Source organism: Amblyomma americanum, chromosome 6 (genome assembly GCF_052857255.1).
Source record: "Amblyomma americanum isolate KBUSLIRL-KWMA chromosome 6, ASM5285725v1, whole genome shotgun sequence".
In the NCBI taxonomy this organism is placed as follows: Eukaryota; Metazoa; Arthropoda; class Arachnida; order Ixodida; family Ixodidae; genus Amblyomma; species Amblyomma americanum.
Window position 1 is genome coordinate 114508645 of NC_135502.1, and position 5096 is coordinate 114513740.

Here is a 5096-nt window from a genome sequence, read left to right on the forward strand (position 1 = left end):
TGTTTCTTGCGGAACGCCAGGCGAGACACGTGGACCGCGCTCTGAGAGAGATCCAAGATAGTCTCCGAAGCTTTCGCCGCCACAGCTGTGCAAGGAGCGTTGGCCTGCGTAGCCGGTGCAGAATTGGTCCCCTGGTCCGCCGAGACTGATGAACAATTATTTGAGTTCTCCAAGAAAGGAACACGTGCACCCGGGACATTGCCAATTAACACGTCGTACAAAGGCGTCGGTAAGCACCTTGCAATAGCCTTGCCCGTAAAGTACGGTGATGTGACGATCACCTCCGCCTCAGGAGCTTCTATGGTGGAACCATCCGCCAAAAGCAATGTCGCTCTTTTCCCAGTATAAGCTGCCTCGGGCACGAGGGCCTGGCGTACGACGATGCTGTTACTTCCAGTGTCCCGTAGCACTGACACTCTTTGTCCAAACACTTCCCCGTGCACCACCGGCATGTTGGCAATCGGTGGAGAGGGTCTGTGAACAGGATCTGCCGCTTGGACATCTAAACGCTCTTTCCCCGGCTGTGAATCAGGGCAAGAACCTTGGGGTGACATGAAACATGCGGATGTCTCCCGGTCACTTGAACTGCAGCGCCGGCATGATTGTAAGTCGTGTCCAGACTTGCGGTAGAATGTGCAATATGGGGCCTTCGGCTTCGAACGGCAATTGGAAGACCTGTGTCCGACCTTCTCGCAGATGAAACATCGAATTTGTGACTTGGGATTAGGAACCGTGATTGTAGGCTTCACTGAACTCTGCTCACTCCGGTCTTTGAAAGTTGCAAGGTTATTCTGTCTCTGAGCCTCCAGGAAATGGTCGGTGGCCTCAACAATCTTTTCAACCTTTTTACAATCCCTTTCTCGTAGAAACAATACTAAACGATTGTGGCAGTTGCTTATAAACTGCTCAGCAACAATCATATCGCGCACCACCTCAAAGGTGCGGCCTTCTCCCCGCATTTCTACCCAGCGGTCAAAGAAACTGAAAAGCCTCGTGGCGTACTGGGAGGCTGTCTCGTCATCGTGAGGCTTGCTCTGCCGAAATCTCTCCCTATAGCCTTCAGCGGTAAAACGAAATCTTCGTAGCAGGGCGAGTTTCGCTTTCTCATAATCCATGGAGTCCTCTGGAGATAGCCGACCAAAGACTCTAAGAGCTTCCCCGCCGAGACAGAGGCTCAAAGCCGTGGCCCACTTCTCCTTCGGCCACCCTTGCCCTGTGGCGACATGTTCAAAACGCTTCAAATACGCGTCCAAATCATCTCGTGCCTCATTAAACGTTGGTATCAGGCCATGTGGGCTAATGGGAAAAACGGTTGAAGCACTACGCTCCGCACTTTCAGCGTTTGGATTAGGAGGAGGATTTTCTCTTTCAGATAGTTTAACTCGAAGCTGTAAATTCTGCGCTTCTCGCTCTAAGTTCTGTGCTTCGAGCTCCAAACGCCGCTTTGTGGCTTCCCGATCCGCAGCTCTCTCCTCTCGTGCCTTGCTCAATTCCTCCTCTACCCACTCGCGCAACTCGCGTCCCTGCAAACCCAGGCGCTCTCCTACCGCGAGAAAATCTGCAGCACTCATTCTGTCTTATGAACTCTGTTAACTGGTAAACGCTGCTCGGCCTGGTCCTGTCGTAGCGGACGCCAAATTTGTGAGGGGAAAAGGCCCCCAGCAGGTTCGAGCGTCCTCCGAGGTGGGGCCCCGGAGGATCCAGAAAAGTCGTCCCAGACCGTGCACGCCCGTAGATGTAACAAAAATGGTTTACTTAATATAGGAGAGCAGTCATTGATGAGTATGGAGCTGTGCGGCCGAGGGTCGAGGAGTGGCTCCGGTGTGAGGTTCCGCGGCCCGTCGCCGGAATGGTGCCGGGGCCAGGTACCTCCGCAGGGTTGTTCTTCCTGCGGCCGGAAGCCGGGCGCGGAGCACCAGCACCGGTGGCGCTGACGACGCACCAGAAAGGTGACGGCCGCCCAGGTCTGGGCACCCGGGCACGGCCAGGAAGGCACCCTTTCACGGCAGGGGGTCCCAGCCACGGGACGGCAGGCACGATCCCACAGCAAGGCCGGCAGGATCTCCGGGCAGGCAGCACCTGCCTGTTCCCGGCACGGCGCCCGCACTCCGAGGCAGCGAGCGACAGGCAGGAGACACGAGACAGCAGGCTCCTGGTTGAGCAGAACTGGGCGAGGACGGCTTCCCCAGGCCTGGTCACCCGGGTTCAGGAAGCCGTTCAGCCGTGACCTCGCCTGCTCCGTTGCTCGAGCTCGCCTCCTCGTGCCGTTCGCGCCGCGCCCCGCGTCTCACTTCCTTTTCTTCACCTTGCTTCTCCCGCCTGAGCGAGCGTCAGGCCGCCGCTAGAGCTGAGGGCGCTGGTGGCGCATCACATCACCAAACGCTTTCTCTTCTTTGAGCCACTCCTGCATGTTTGACATAAGCCTGTAGGCAAACTCTGTATATGACCCACTTCTGCCTTTTTCATTTTCCCGAAACTTCCGACGGAACGCCTCCGCTGACAGCCTGTACTTTTTTAGCAGACTCGATTTCACTTGGTCGAAATCCTCTGCCTCCTCTCTGTTCAAGCGAGCGACTACGTCGGCCGCCTCGCCGGGTAACAAAGTGAGCAAGCGCTGTGGCCACGTTTCCCGAGAGAACCCCTGCTTCTCGCACGTTCGCTCAAAGTTAACCAGGAACAAACCAATGTCCTCTCCAAGCTTAAACGTCCGCATCAGGTCAGTCATTTTGAACGATACCCGTTCTCCTGCACCGTGTGCCTGACTTCCATTACGAGCGCGTTCCATCTCTACCTCGAGACGCCTCATTTCCAAAGCTTGTTGACGGTCGCGCTCTTCTTTCTCTTTTTGTTCTTTACATTCGCGCTCTTCTTTCTCTTTATCTTTTTGTTCTTTACGTTCGCGCTCGTCTTTCTCTTTTTGCTCCCTCTCCTCAATGGTCTCAAGGCATTCCGACAGCTCGTCATCCTCAGCCTCCAACTCAAGAATAGCCCTTAGCAGTTCTGGTTTTCTGAGTTTGCCTGAGACATCCAGACCCAACTCTCTTGCAAGCTCCAGTAATTTCGGTTTGCGCAACGACTTCAAATCCATGGCTGCTCCGAATGCTGCTTTCTCTACTGCCTACTATTGTCTTGCCGCAAACTAACCCGGCAGCAACGACAAGCACAATTACCAGCTCTGTTTCTGACACTAACAAAAGCCTGGCAAAACTCAGAAGAAAGTCCCGCACTCACCAAACCTCGCAGCCAAGAATTCAGCGCAGTCGTTCCGCTGCAGGCAACCAGTCATCACACAGGGCTCGTTGCACTGCTCCCGGATGGTCGTTGTGCTGCTCAGCATACAGTTGACCGCATATCTTCGCTGCTGGCCTCCGTTGTCGGGATCTCACCGCTGGCAACCAGTTGTTGCAAATGGGTTGCAAGCCCCAAGGGTAGCGTTGGCCTGGCGGCCTGGGGCACAGCTGGAAACATCCGAAGGTCCCGGCAAAGGATGAGTCGACTGGCAACAGAACAACTTGTTTATTCTGGTATCGCAAAAGAGCAGCTGGTCAGGGCGACCACGTTACTCGAAGGAAGAAATCGAAGTCTCTCTTTGGCGTCCGGGGCAGCTGCCTTTTATACCCTCGGAGTCGAGGGCAAGAAGGAACGGCACGGGATGAGGCGCCCGATACGGCGACGCTCGGACATGTTCAGACGTGACGTGCGCGTCCGCCGGGCCGGCGCCGGTCAGACCTCCTCGCCTCCCAGTTGGGGAGCTCCTCTCCCCGGCTGCCGCGCTTTGACAAGCGTGGGCACCAACATGCACACACACACACACGACGACACGTGGCATTGAAACCTGCCTGGACGCGCTTGGCGGGAGGCGTTACGGCAGCACTGAACGGGCCCAAAATGACCGCCACTTTGAATGAAGCCCCGGCGTCCGTTGCATCCGCACCGGCTATACCGCGCGTCGTAGGCGAAACGTAACACTACTCTCTTGCCGGAGGTTTGCACAACAGAGGAGAGCACACCTAGAAATTCCCATTACGAAGTTGGATCTCCTTTGTCGGTTCCCCGCCACCCATATTTCGGCGCGAGCGCCACGGGTTTTGCATTCAATCAAGTTTGCGAATACCTCCACAATTACATAACAGCTACCGGCAGATTCCCTTGCTAATTGTTTCCAAAATTTCCGCATTCAAAGAGCGTTTGGGTATTTTCATATATTTAATTATTTAATTCTCAGATATTCTTTCCAGATATTTGTTTCTTCCTTGTTCCTTCCTTTTCTTTTAAATTACTTTGAAATTTCACCCAAGGCACAATCATTAGCTTGACACCAGTTTACCCTATTATATGGGGTCTCCCCGCTGAACCCTGGCCAATCCCTCGTCGTAAGTATGTGCCATGTCACCAAGGAAACAACAATAACAACGTCCTAAAGGGACTCGGGCTATGAGGGGCGCTGTAGTGAAGGGCTCCAGAAATTTCTACCATCTGGGGTTCTTTAACGTGCACTGACATCGCACAGTACACGGGCCTCTAGAATATCGCCTTCATCGAAATTCAACCGCCGCGGTCGGGTTCAAACCCGTGTCTCTCGTGTCAGCACCCGCTCCCGGAGAAGATCAAGATCCAACTCCAGCCACGGGAACCCGACTCCGGACAGTGGCTACCGGAGGAGCCGGAGCCGATCCACGTCCTTCCCACCACTTCAAGAAGGAAGAGGGGGACAGGGAGGACCAGTTGCCGGCTGGTCGACAGACAAGAAAGTGAGCTGGGCACACGTGGCCTCCCAATCTAAATGCAGTACATTTCTGGGTTCGGAGCTGCAGGTCATAAGAGATGAGAACAGGAAGCTTAAGGCTAGCTTAGACGCAGTGTACGCCGAGATCCGCATGGTTAGGGGGAACTCCTCGAGTTTTCTCCCGGACGCAGGGTGCCCCAGTGCAGTCCCGATATCAACAGAGGCACCCTCTTCAGCCTCGGAAGTGTCGTCTTCCCCTGGATCATCTCCCCAACGCAGCCCTCATGCGGAAAAGAGGGCACTCTCAGCAGTTAAGGAAACGGAAACCGACTCACTTGAGGAGAGACTAGCTCCCATCTTCCAAACCTTC